The sequence below is a fragment of the Ascaphus truei genome, chromosome 2, assembly GCF_040206685.1.
Source record: "Ascaphus truei isolate aAscTru1 chromosome 2, aAscTru1.hap1, whole genome shotgun sequence".
Lineage (NCBI taxonomy): Eukaryota > Metazoa > Chordata > Amphibia > Anura > Ascaphidae > Ascaphus > Ascaphus truei.
In genome coordinates, this window is record NC_134484.1 from 116,179,392 (window position 1) to 116,194,419 (window position 15,028).

General features: G+C 40.8%; 1 protein-coding gene across 3 annotated transcripts in view; it reads left to right on the plus strand.

Annotated features, from left to right (window-relative positions):
• Nucleotides 1-15,028, plus strand: part of ALKAL1 (ALK and LTK ligand 1) — a 79,069-nt gene that overhangs the window by 41,953 nt on the left and 22,088 nt on the right. The window lies entirely within an intron of this gene.

The window sequence follows — 15,028 nt, forward strand, 5'->3', positions numbered from 1 at the left end:
ATATGGCAAACTTCCCATCCTGCAGCCGGTCTTCTTAGCCAATCATAAGAGGTTGCCAACCCAAAGGAAGTCCCTGAACTTGCACTCCCAGTCAAGGGCACTGAAAGCAGGTCTAGCTCTTCCCTTACTCCCTGATGGAGTATGGGGAATAGTCTTCTCCCACACCACTCCCCTGAGGGAGGGCCACAAAATCTGCCAGATCCCTGGAAGTTTGCTGGGACAGACTAGCCTCACTCATAGGTGGTGAGGCACTGCTAAATTCAGGAAGTGCTGTGCACTAAATAGCTCCAATAGGCACCACCCCAGTGTCACTGTAATTGGACACAGAGCCTGATGACACTATCTTCACCGAACTACTGCACAGCACATGTGTGTGGGGGAAAAAACCCATGATTACTCCTGGCAACTTGCCCATACCAGGGATTATTGTACAGGAGGAGAAAGAACTATAACCCCATAACTACACAGGGTTACACATATTTTTTTTTTACAAAAAAAGTGTAGATGAAGGTGCCCTGAGATGGCTCGGAAATGTTGGATATCTATTGATTAGATAGCCTTTTTTTTTTTTAAATATCCTTATAGTGCTGTGTCTCCTTCCCTGGTCTGATTTTGGTGAAGTATCTTTTTTTTTTTTTTTTAACATATTTTTTAGATATGTGTTTTCGCAAAACAAATGATATTGCAATATTTATGTATTATGCACAAATGTATACACTGTAATCACGTATCAATCAATTATTAGTTTGTTTTTATTATAATTATTTTCAATATATATGTCTACATGTTAGACTAAATAAACCTTTATTGTTTTGATTTTCTAGTGCTGTGCTGATATTTTGATCACTTTTTGTGATCTACAGTATATTGACTGATATGTAATGCTATATATACATAGACGTACATTGTGTACAAAGTAAAATCTGATTTATTAAATTGTGTATCACTGAAATAACTCGATAAAATAGTTTAACAACAATTTTATATGTTAGTTTTCAACTTATTTTTTATGTTTTTCTGCTTTCATTAACTGAGGGTCAGTAGGATTATGCTAATTATTCAACCAGTAGAACCCCAGTTCAGCCAATAATTCACTCAGTTTAGAAGCCTTTGCAACATAGAAATAGCTATGGATATTATAATTTCAATAAACTAAGATAGGCTGACTAGGGCTCATACTGTATGTTTTGACTGGAAAAAAAGGAGAGGAATTTCTCCAACTAGTGCACTGTAGCACTGTGAACACTGGTTCTTGTAGAAACATAAAAAATTAAACATTTATTAAGGGTTGGTTGCTGTTTTTGTAATTGTTTTGTTGGTTGTTACTCAAAAGATATCACATGAAAAACTAGTCTTGTGCAATAAAGTACTGAAGAAAATCCAGCACACCCTAATAATAGATACAAAGTCACTGGTATATAACCAATTTGAAAATGTAATCAGTGCACAAATAAGTCAAACAACTGACAACGGCACACTAGGAGAACAGATAACATATAGGTAGGGCCATACGTGGGATGTACAGGAGGATTTGGGATAAAGGAAAAGTAGGATGGGACAACGAAGGGAAGGTGAGGTGGATGGTGGAAAGGGAACAAAGAAAACAAAAAAAGTGGGTCACAACGGGTGAGTATAGGGGGGCAACGTTTCCCTTCGTCAGGCCCGTTCCCCTCAGTCCCAAGGGGACAAGAGGGTACTTCCCTAGCCCCAGAACCCACAACAACAGAGCTGACCCTAAGTAAAAACAATAGAAGACCCTCCACAAATTCTAAGTAATATTCTAATTAAATACACATACAATATCCCTAAACTAATTGACAAAATAAATCCACAGTTTAACTTTTGTATAGATATATTCAGGGACAAACTACATGCAAACAGCTACAATGTATTAGTGAACTAGCATCAACTGAGAACACCAAAGAGAGGAGGCAAATCAGGAGTAATGCAAACCAGACAGTCCTTAGTTAATAGGACACATGAACCACGAGCCTGCTCCTCACTCTAGAGGGTGTTTGTGCAATGTAACGGTTACATAAATCTCACTGGTACTGTTGCTAATTAGTTATGTGCTTTTATCAACATCAAGTAAAATATCTCTTAAAGTACGGGACTATCAAACAGATTTTTTCAATTTCTCTAGTCTCTATAGCTTCTAACATCTGTCTCTCTCTCTCTCTCTCTCTCTCTCTCTCTCTCTCTCTCTCGCTCTCTCTCTCTCTCTCTCTCTCTCTCGCCCTCTCTCTCCCTCTCTCTCCCTCTCCCCGTGTTAGTCCAGCTGCGATAGTGCAGAATAAATGAGTTCTTCAGTATTAGGTGATACCTTTTTTATTGGACTAACAATTTATGTCATAAGACAAGCTTTCGAGAGGAGAACTCCACCATAACCTATATATATATATATATATAAATATATATATGAACAACAAGAAAAGAAAGCGCCCGATCCTAGTGCAGCATGAAAAAATACAATTTAATAAAAATGAATATGAATAAAACCAACAAATGCGAACTCACAAACACAGGATAAATAAATGCATATAATGAGTATACTCATTCGCCAACCGCCCACGTTGTGCCTTGGATGGCGCGCCCTCTCTCTGTCTGGGTTTTCTCAGCTCTGCTGAACCGACATCCAGCAGGGGATACAGGAAAAAGCTCTCCACAATGTGACCCGGAAGTCCTCCACAATGTTAGTGTATCCGGATATGAGGTCTGCAGTCCGTGACCCCACGATGCAGGGGCTGTTCAGAGAAGTCTCTCTGCACTCCCAAAGGCAGTCCGTAATGAGGTGGGCAGTGAGGATAGAGTCAAAATGTATATCCCGGTGTGACAGCAGCTAAAAAACGCTCTTCTCTACGCGTTTCTTCACATAAAGTGATCTCCTGATGAAATCACTTTATGTGAAGAAACGCGTAGAGAAGAGCGTTTTTTAGCTGCTGTCACACCGGGATATACATTTTGACTCTATCCTCACTGCCCACCTCATTACGGACTGCCTTTGGGAGTGCAGAGAGACTTCTCTGAACAGCCCCTGCATCGTGGGGTCACGGACTGCAGACCTCATATCCGGATACACTAACATTGTGGAGGACTTCCGGGTCACATTGTGGAGAGCTTTTTCCTGTATCCCCTGCTGGATGTCGGTTCAGCAGAGCTGAGAAAACCCAGACAGAGAGAGGGCGCGCCATCCAAGGCACAACGTGGGCGGTTGGCGAATGAGTATACTCATTATATGCATTTATTTATCCTGTGTTTGTGAGTTCGCATTTGTTGGTTTTATTCATATTCATTTTTATTAAATTGTATTTTTTCATGCTGCACTAGGATCGGGCGCTTTCTTTTCTTGTTGTTCACAGATTTCTGGGAGTTCGTTGGTCCTTGATGAGAGCAGCCAGATCCTAGCATGGACCCTTGGTTTGGTTGATATATTTTTACATTTTTCACATTTTTCATTTTTATTTTTATTTTTATCTTTGACACACTTAGTGTCATTTTTTCTGTATTTTTCCATTCATCATTCATTTAGTATCATTCAGGAGGGATTCATTAGTGCAGTAGTCATAACTACCAACACATGCCATTTTATTATATTTGTATTGTTCACTGGCATATATTTGTGTTTACAGCAGCTTTTTAAACATTGGCACTCAGCATTTTATTATAACATATTGCATGTATTTTTATTAGTGTGAGTCAATCATCCATAATACTGTTGCATTCACTTTTGCCATTCACCTTTGCTATATCCATTTAATACAATCATTTGGTAATTAGTCTGATTTTACACTTGAGGAGCGCAGTCTATTCTCTGTTTGATATATATATATATATATATATATATATATATATATATATATATATATATATATACAGTAATACACATGACAATCATATAGATAAATAACAGATACAGGGGAGAAGTGCTTCAGACATACATATATATATATACTGAGTTAAGTTATGGTGAGTAAAAAAAGTGACAAAAACCCTCCACAGCAAAGCAAATATGCAAATGTAAATACAACTGTATGCTCATCTGCATGTCTTAGGCAGGTCTGCAACCCCGCCTTTCACCATTATCACCCAGCACACAGCACTTCCACTGCAGCAAGGGATTCTGGGAAATGACATGCAAATGAGCACACAGTGCCACTTTTTGCTTCAAAAACCATTTTTAACATGGTTCCCTATAGGCTTAAGCTTGCTGCATGGTCACAGCTTTGAGCACAGCCAGGGTTAAGGTGCATACCCAGAAAACCCACCCACAGACAGCTGTTTCGACCTTTATGGGTCTCATCAGTGTGGGGTTGGTTAACTGGGTATGCAGAGAAGCTAAAGGATGGGGTTTACCATACTGAGTTAAGTTATGGTGAGTAAAAAAAGTGACAAAAACCCTCCACAGCAAAGCAAATATGCAAATGTAAATACAATTGTATGCTCATCTGCATGTCTTAGGCAGGTCTGCAACCCCGCCTTTCACCATTATCACCCAGCACACAGCACTTCCACTGCAGCAAGGGATTCTGGGAAATAGGGAACCATGTTAAAAATGGTTTTTGAAGCAAAAAGTGGCACTGTGTGCTCATTTGCATGTCATTTCCCAGAATCCCTTGCTGCAGTGGAAGTGCTGGGTGATAATGGTGAAATGTGGGGTTGCAGACCTGCCTAAGACATGCAAATAAGCATACAGTATATTTACATTTGATATATATATATATATATATATATATATATATAGAGAGAGAGAGAGAGAGAGAGAGAGAGAGAGAGAGAGAGAGAGAGAGAGAGAGAGAGAGAGAGAGAGAGAGAGAGAGAGAGAGAGAGAGAGAGAGAGAGAGAGAGAGAGAGAGAGAGAGAGAGAGAGAGAGAGAGAGAGAGAGAGAGAGAGAGAGAGAGTTATGTCTGAAGCACTTCTCCCCTGTATGTGTTATTTATATTATTTATCTATATGATTGTCATGTGTATTACTGCTGTGGACCGCTATATAAATAAATAAAGATATATATATATATACAGCTAAACCCCGTTATAACGCGGGTCTCGGGGTCCACCCCGAGACCACCGCGTTACTAACGGGGTCACGAGAAAAAAAAATGGCCGCCGCGCTTTAGCGCATATTCATCCCGCGGGACAGGAGATGGGAGCGGGCATGTCCCTCCGCTCCCCGCTTCCCCCTGTCACCGCGGGACAGGCCGTGGGGCAGGAGATGGGAGCGGGGATGTCCCTCCTGTCCCCGCTTCCCCCTGTCACCGCGGGACAGGCCGCGGGGCAGGAGATGGGAGCGGGGATGTCCCTCCTGTCCCCGCTTCCCCCTGTCACCGTGTGACAGGCCGCGGGGCAGGAGATGGGAGCGGGGATGTCCCTCCTGTCCCCGCTTCCCCCTGTCACCGCGTGACAGCCCGCGGGGCAGGAGATGAGAGCGGGGATGTCCCTCAGGTCGCCGCTTACCTCAGATCCCGCTGCCTGCATGGAGGTGGTAGCGGGGGGTTTCTTCTCCCCACCGCTGTCCCTGGCGCTCCCGCTGCCTGCGCGGGAGGAGGGGGGGGAGCGGGTGGTGGTGCTGGTCGCGGCCTTTCCTGTGCTCCGACCCCACCCCCCGTCTGTGTAGAGTGAGAGAGTGTGTGTGTGTATGTATATATGGGAGAGAAAGTGTGTGTGTGTATATGGGTGTGTGTATGTGGGTGTGAGTGTGTGTAAGTGTCTGAGTGTGTGTGTGTGTGTGTAAGTGTGTGTAAGAGTGTGTGAGTGTCTGTGAGTGTGTAAGTGTGTGTAAGTGTGTGTAAGTGTGTGTAAGTGTGTGTAAGTGTGTGTAAGTGTGTGTGAGTGTCTGTAAGTGTGTGTAAGTGTGTGTAAGTGTGTGTAAGTGTGTGTGAGTGTCTGTGAGTGTCTAGGTGTGTGTAAGTGTGTGTGAGTGTGTGTGAGTGTCTGTGAGTGTGCGTGAGTGTGCGTAAGTGTGCGTAAGTGTGCGTGGGAGTGTGTGTGAGTGTGTGTGCGTGTGTGTGCGTGTGCGTAAGTGTGTGTGAGTGTGTGTGCAGTGTGAGCAATGAGGAGTGTGTGTGCAGTGTACAGTGTGTGTGCAGTGTGTCAGTGTGTGCAGTGTGAGCAATGAGCAGTGTGTGTGCAGTGTGCAGTGTGTGTGCAGTGTGCAGTGTGTGTGCAGTGTGTCAGTGTGTGCAGTGTGAGCAATGAGCAGTGTGTGTGCAGTGTGCAGTGTGTGTGCAGTGTGTCAGTGTGTGCAGTGTGAGCAATGAGCAGTGTGTGTGCAGTGTGCAGTGTGTGTGCAGTGTGTCCAATGAGCAGTGTGTGTGCAGTGTGCAGTGTGTGTGCAGTGTGTCCAATGAGCAGTGTGTGTGCAGTGTGCAGTGTGTGTGCAGTGTGTCAGTGTGTGCAGTGTGAGCAATGAGCAGTGTGTGTGCAGTGTGCAGTGTGTGTGCAGTGTGTCAGTGTGAGCAATGAGCAGTGTGTGTGCAGTGTGCAGTGTGTGTGCAGTGTGGCAGTGTGAGCAATGAGCAGTGTGTGTGCAGTGAGTGTGTGCAGTGTGTGCAGTGTGTGCAGTGTGCAAAAAAAAAAATGAAAAAAAAAAAAAAATTTAATTTTTTTTTTTTTTTTAAAACGGGAGCCACGGGAAAACCGCGTTATAACCGAATCGCGGTATAACGAGGCGCGTTATAACGGGGTTTAGCTGTATATATACATACATACATACATACATATATACATCTTCTGTCTTTCTTCATCCCTCTCCACCCTTATCCCTGCAAATCTATCTTCCTCTCTCCATATGTTATAGTTAATCTCTTCTCAAAATAGAGAAACTCATGATTTATATGTCAATATAATCATTTTATTTAGATATTGAGATTTAGATACAGATTGAGAAACCTTCTTACCAACAAATACAGGGCTTTTTTTGTCTCAGGAATCTGCTAATTTGTCAAATGCTTTTTTTCAGTTTGTATACTCTATACACCAAATAGATTTTTGAGCAAAATATTGTGTTTTTTAAAGTATTAGGAATTAAAAAAATGTGCAGCAAATGTGCTTATATTTCAACATGGTATTTAAAAAAAATGCTTTGATGAAACTTTACATGGAATAATACTTTTTTATATAGCAGCCACTGAAATAATGTGAAGTTTGAAGCTTTATATCACATGATTATCACATAAAACGAGTGCATTGTATGAATTGGAAAGAAAAGGTTAAGCTACATTAATTCCTGAAAATAACATTCAAAATACTCTTCAGGGCTGTGTCACAACTCACAAGAATTTCCTTTTGGTTAGTGTCTTAACTTCTTGAGTAAATTAAAAAGAATTTTTGGTCTCACGCTATTACATAAGCAGTAAAGTTACCAATTTTTTTTTCTTGTTGGGTAATTCAATATACTTTGACATTTATTTTTGAGCCGTTATTGGTCGGAATCTCCCATTGACTTAAATGTGAATATTCCACAGATAATGGTGTGATTGGCTGTTTCGGAGCATGTTTAATAAGACCTTTAAACTGTTTAGTTCCTGAGCGGCATTTAAAACAAAGGGATGCAATGTATTGCAATTGCCATTCGCTAGACTGAATGACAAAATACTCACAAATTTAAAACTAGAAAAAACTTCTAGGAATGATGGGTGCAAGAGTGGTAGATGTCTCCTCGGATTTCACATTCATAATTTATGTTATATCCCCTTTAATCCACCCAAATCTATAGGTTCTGTCCAGTTTGTACAGGGTTATAAGGAATAAGAATTGTCAGGAATAGCCCTGACATAATTTCATAAATGTTCCTTTTCTGTCCACCGGGTGTGCTGCAGTTTTCTGTTTGCTCGGGGTTCCTCTGTCTGTCTGTCTCCTCTTGTTGCTCCTGTCCCCTGTCTTTATAGATTCCTGTTTACTGTTCCTCCTTTGCCTTTGTTTTGTGTCCAGACTTCTTATGCACATGCTTCTGCTTCTGTTCCTGGTGGAGTCCTGTAGTTATTAAAGGCCCTTGCTAGTAATCTGGCTTGTCTAAATTCTCTAGTCTAAGTTCCTGCTCCATAGTTCCTGCTCCCCTGCCCTGCTCCTGCCTTCCTTTTGCCGACCCCTGCCTGGACTCCGATGATTCTTACTTGCTGCCTTCCACTGAACCCTGCCTGTGACCCCGACGTTCCTGCTTGCTGCCCACCACCAACCTCAGCCCGTGACCCCAACAATCCAAACTCCCTACTATTCTGGCCACCGAGGTCCTAACCGCTCCAGGAGTCTTCCCCTTGACAAGAATACTGTAGCATACACTGTTGGAGAAGGGAGTGTCTGGTCAGTCCAACAAGTTAGATTAACCTATATACAGTAAGTTAAAAACCTGAACCAAAGTAGTGCCTAATGATAGGGGGCTATTATTGCTATTGGTGATAATATCTCTTATGGTAACTGTTGATTGAGGTTATTTATGAATTGCTGTATAACTAGGGTAGCTGGATAATTATATTTGCTGGTCATGTGCCTGTACAGCAGGGTTGCCCATGTCAACTTAGTCGTCTTTTAGATGAAATACAGATTAGGCATATGATTAATTAGAGTAGTGTTTTAAAACTCAAAGTAGGGGGCTTTTGTTGATTAATGGTCCCTCATATGGACATGAGTTAGTAGGGACTTAAGTGCTGATATCATCAAGTTTTAAATGTTCTAAGTCCTTTAAGGAGTTGTCTGGTAATTTCAATAAAAACTTGGATTAGGTTAGAACAATGTCCACTCAATAACAGTTTGGGTATTTTTGCACAGATTTCTCTATATGCTGTTTTATGATACAGTAGAAACAGAGTATGTAAGGCATTGCGCATGCGAGGGTGGTCACTATGGCTCCCAAGACGCTCTTAGTGTGGATAGTAGCAAAGGGATTTAGACGGCGCATGCTCAATGTAATTCGAGCTGTAGTTTTTCCCGGTCTGGGGTTATGTGCATGCGTGGCATGGTGACAGCTCCGATGGTGCTTGGGGGCAGTTCTTGGAAGCTGCAGTTGCAGGGGACACGTGGGGAGATCTTACCTAAGGCGACGGATGATAAAGGGAGTCACAGGTGAGTGACTATTGGCATTCGTTTGGATTAACTGTTGAACTAGATGGTAGTGTTGTCAGATTGATTCTCGTACTGCGCAGGCACGGTTTCCCTAGTGACTAGGACGTGCTCGTGATGTGTAGGCTTTTTGATAGCATGAAGTTCAATTAGATCCCCTCCAAGATGGTGGCTCCGGTTCAGCACAGCAGTATCTGATTTTCGCGGGTTTCCACATTGCAGGCAATTGCACAGGTGTGTTTGGCACATTTGGTGAGGGTATATATATGTATGTCTGCCAGTCTGTCTTTGCACCCCCCTTGAGAAAGGTCCCGTTCCGGAACCAAAACGTCGGTTTGGGCAGCCTATTTATGTACATATGCCTAATACAGATTTTCATGGAATACTGGATTTGAGTGCAGTCTTTTCTTACCAGACGCAAGAATGGTAATTATATATATATATAACATTATGGAACTAGAGAGAGTGCAGAGAAGAGCCACCACATTAATTGTATTGTATGTCTTTATTTATATAGCGCCATTAATGTACATAGCACTTCACAGCAGTAATACATGTGGTAATCCAATAAATAACAGATAATATAAATAACAGATCATGGGAATAAGTGCTTTAGACATTAAGGAAGAGGAGTCCCTGCTCCGAGGAGCTTACAGTCTAATTGGTAGGTAGGGAGAACGTACAGAGACAGTAGGAGGGAGTTCTGGTAAGTCCATCTGCAGGGGGCCAAGCTTTATGTGCCATGTGTTCAGAATAGCCACAGTCCTATTCATATGCTTCTTTAAGCAAGTGTGTCTTAAGGTGGGTCTTAAAGGTGGATAGAGAGGGTGCTAGTCGGGTACTGAGGGGAAGGGCATTCCAGAGGTGAGGGGCAGTCAATGAAAAAGGTTTAAGGCGGGAGAGGGCTTTAGATACAAAGGGGGTAGAAAGAAGACATCCTTGAGAAGAACGCAAGAGTCTGGATGGTGCATAACGAGAAATTAGGGCTGAGATGTAAGGAGGGGCAGAAGAGTGTAAAGCTTTAAAAGTGAGGAGAAGAATGGAGTGTGAGATGCGGGATTTGATCGGAAGCCAGGAGAGGGATTTCATGAGGGGAGATGCTGAGACAGATCTAGGAAAGAGTAGAGTGATTCTGGCAGCAGCGTTAAGGATAGATTGTAGGGGAGACAGGTGAGAGGCAGGAAGGCCGGACAGCAGGAGGTTACAGTAATCAAGACGGGAGAGAATGAGGGCCTGAGTCAGAGTTTTAGCAGTCGAGCAACAGAGGAAAGGGCGTATCTTTGTTATATTGCGGAGGAAAAAGCGACAGGTTTTAGAAATGTTTTGAATGTGAGGGGCAAATGTGAGAGAGTAGTCGAGTGTGACCCCAAGGCAGCGTGCTTGGGCTACTGGGTGAATGATCGTAGTTCCAACAGTAATGTGGAAGGAGGTAGTAGGGCCAGGTTTGGGAGGAAGTATGAACTAACTTATGAGGAGAGGCTAGCTAAATTAGATTTATTTACATTAGAAAAGAGGCATCTTAAAGAGGATATGATAACTATATACAAATATATTTGTGGACAGTAAAGGAGCTTTCAAAATAACTTTTTATCCCAAGGACAGTACAAAGGACTCAGGGTCATCCCTTAAGGTTGGAGGAAAGGAGATATCTCCAGCAACAAAGGAAACGGTTCTTTACAGTAAGGGCAGTTAAAATGTGGAATTCATTACCCATGGAGACTGTCATGGCAGATACAATAGATTTGTTCAAAAAAAGGTTGCACATCTTTTTAGAAAGGAAAGGTATACAGGGATATGCCAAATAAGTAAACATGTGAAGGATGTTGATCCAGGGAGTAATCCGATTGTCAATTCTTGGAGTAAGGAAGGAATTTATTATTCCCCTTATGAGATATCCTTGGATGATATAACACTGGGTTTTTTTGTTTGCCTTCCTCTGGATCAATATACTGTAAGTACAGATATAGGATAAAGTATCTGTTGGCTAAATTTAGCATAGGTTGAACTTGATGGACACGTCTTTTTTCAACCTCTACTCATAATCTACTATGTAACTATATGTATATGTTTTTACTGGGGAAAAAAAGGAGAGGAATTTCTCCAACTAGTGCACTCTAGCACTGTGAACACTGGTTCTTGTAGAAACATAAAAAATTCAACATTTATTAAGGGTTGGTTGCTGTTTTTGTAATTGTTTTGTTGGTTGTTACTCAAAAGATATCACATGAAAAACTAGTTTTGTGCACTGTAACGGTTACACAAATCTCACTGGTACTGTTGCTAATTAGTTATGTACTTTTATCAACATCAAGTAAAAAATTTCTTAAAGTATACGACTATCAAACAGATTTTTTTCAATTACTCTAGTCTCTATAGCTTCTAACATCTCTCTATATATATATACTATGTCTCTCTCCAGAGCTAGATAGCCTATGGGTTGGTTGTTGGTGATCATGCACAGTCATGCTGATTTGGTATTCTTTTCTTTGTAAAAACCTAACTACTAATTGAGCTCAATTAGTTAATGGTATGTTGATAGAGTAGTTTGCTGAATTTAGTCCGACTGTAGTGCCAATTTCCTTTTTAAAATAGTTCAACACAAAAAATGTCCAAGGATTCCTTTGATAACTGCCTATTTTAATTGAGTACATTTCTTAAAATACGTTTTAATTTCTCCATGCATTCAATCTAAAATATATATATATTATTGGGAGGAAAATATGGAAAAAAATATATGTAACATATGTAATGTAAAGATAAATAAGCACAATTATATATGCCGTCTGCGTGCATAAATAAAAATAGAAATCGCTGAATGTCCTAAGCTTTTTTGGGATTAAAAGTAGGTCAGATCAGGATTAACATGATGAAATGAGATTTTTTTTTTTTAATTATTTGCAATGAATGATAGAAATAACTAAGATATAGCATTAGGAAAATAGTCATAAAAGGAAGAACAAATGTATATTTTCTGAATACATCATTTGATGTCTGTCAAAACATTTCTTTTAGTTGTACAGTAATTCAAACAGAATTGGAGAGATTAAAACCACTTTCAATTTTTATTTAGTGGATCTAATTTAAACATGGTAAACACCAACACCTATTTTGTGGTTTAACTGACTACAATTTCGATCTTGGATCTGCAGTATAAAGTTGTGTAGCTTTCTCATGAGCCACATGGGACCTGAAACCTTATCTTTTCACTGTTCTTGGCTGTCACATGAAATGGAGAACTTCATTATGAACTTGTGAGTAGAGCTCTACTTTGTATCTCTGTCTTAGAGGAGACCTCTTCTTTGAATAAATTATTTCCTCAGGATCTGTAACTATCCTATCCAATCACTATCACATAAACAAGTATGACCTACTTAGGTGATGTATGTGGTTGCAGAGCAAGACATAGCTAACATACTATAGCATAAAGTGACTGCATGATTATCGTAAACACACAATTAAATGTTCTTAATCCAGTTAACATTGAGCGGATTCATAACTTAAAAAACTTTCATAATTCCTTGAGTATTGGAACTTGGAGTACAAGCATTATTAGAAAATGACAGTGTTCAGATTCATTCTTAATGGTTGGCATTATTGTACAATAATGTATCTTGCAGCATGGAAAACAATCCTTAATAATTGAACGATTGCCATGTACAGCTAGAAAAAAGTGCTATCTATTGATTTTTGAGTTAAATATTTCTAATAATGTGTGATATTTACCAATGTTGTATACAGTAGCTGAAGTTGTTAATAGAATTTGCTGTATAAACAAATATGTTAATTGAACCGTGTCACGGGAGACGAGGCAGTTTACACCTTTTTACCAGAATCATTAATTGAGAAAAACGAGATAATTAAATAAATTGTGGTTTATTCACTTAAAATAGGCAAACACACAGTGGAACACAAAAATACATAAGAAAGACTCACTTACTGGGGATCTGGGCTACAAAACTAGACTTTCCAAGTTGAAATCAATGAAAAACCAAAGTCTTTATTTGACCGAGACTTAGCCAGAAATATCCTGGAACTCAAATTGGCATGAAGTTCCTGACGCCACCGCTCTCTTTCCTCTGGAGGTCCTGAAATCACTTCACCAAGGGTTAGCTCCAAATGTCCTGGAACAAAATTCGGCTTGCAATCCTAGCGGTGACCGCTACGTTCTTTTTTGAGAACTTGGTCGCAAAAAGCTGGAAAATATTAGAAAATATTTTGCCTTGAAATTTCTGAAGCCGGCTCGTTTCTATTTCTCCGATAGCATCTTTTGGTACATTCAAATTTGAAACTGCAGTTCTGGCGCTTAAAACCTGATGTCCGGATTGGCTGAGAGATTCTTATAGTAATTCTGAGTTAATTCATGATATACTATAGCCAATCCCAGTGTGGGAACTTTCTCACCAACTAATCAGAGCGATGCCAGTCTTCTAAAGCCTGGCAAGCGGATCTTCTGAATCAGCCAAGAGCATGTGCAAGCTTGCCACCTTAGCCACTTGGTATGCAGAAACCACCCACTGTTTTAGACTCCTCACAGTCTGATGCGGCAAATGGTAGTCAAGAGGACTTCCATTTATCCCAGGATATGGGTACTTGAGCCTAAACCTCCTGTCCAAATGTTCTTCACACCTCTGGAATCCTCTGGTGCTTTCATGTCTGATGTCTGAGTAGACACACTGGCACCAAGGTGCTAGCCCAGTTACCTGTCAAAACATTGGACCTGAAAGTCCCAGCTCATAATACCGTGCACAAGCATATATGTATTTTAAAACACACTGTTAATAAAATATACACTTTAACTTTCCTAAGTCTTCTGGTTATGGGGAATAGCTGCACTTTATTCCTTACTAACAATATTCCCAAACACTATAAACTAGACTTAGCCTTTTAAAACTCCTCACAACCTTATGTATGGTTGGAGCCTACCCAGAACCCCTATACTGGGTTCTAGGTGAGCTGGGCATTAACTGGGTATCCCCCTTAACCTCGGAACCCCATGACCATTCCAGGGACACCTCACATCCCTATGCCCCATTTACTTTTCTGGTCTGTGCTGAAGCAGGGAATCCTAGCAGTGAGTCATGCAAGCGTTTTCAAGGGGAGATTTTGCCAGGACAATGTGCTATACGTATCCGGGAATCCGACCTGATTCCCGGGTACATTTTTGGGGTATCAGCAACTCTGGACCCCGACTATCTAGGCACATTCTGACAACACTTTCTCTGCAAAAAAACCCTTGAAACTCATAGCCCAGCAATCTCTGCTTGCTTACTTGCTTGCTTACTCCTGGAAAGGTAAAACCACATACATTCTTTATTGTCGCATAATTTTACAGAATGCATGTACAATCACTGGGCTCCAACTGGGCACTCCCAAACCCCAATACATGGATCAAAGGTAACCAAACGGGCTTAACCTTTATTAGTGAGCCTGGTTTCCCCCTCACCGTCACAAACCATACAGGTCATAACCCCAAAGAATAATAGCCTTCAGCTCTACTACTAATAGACAAAACTTCAAAGATATTTACCTGTACAGTAAATTAATGTACACTTTGTTTTTTTGGTTCCCTGTGGACATATTTACTAAACGATCAAAGAAGAGATAGAGGGTGCTCCAAAAGTGACAGGATGTCATATTAAATAGTAAAGTCCAATGTAAGGACAAACACATGGAGAAAACTCATACTGTTGGAGTGGGTAATAAAGTGAATAGTCTTGATAACTAAAAATGATCCCTCCTGAAGGTAGCAGTCAGTAATGAACACACACAGTTGCAACCTTATTGGTGGTATACTGTAACAATAATGGATGTAGAAAAGACCAAATAGCTCACTTTGGTTTCCTTCTTGAATAAGTCCTTTGAAGTACAGTATATATGAGAGATAAATCCTTACCCACTCCTAGAGCTCCCTTAATGTCCTCATGAGGCATGACCAGCCGCAGGTAAATGGATCAAAGCCGAACATAGAAAAATCAGC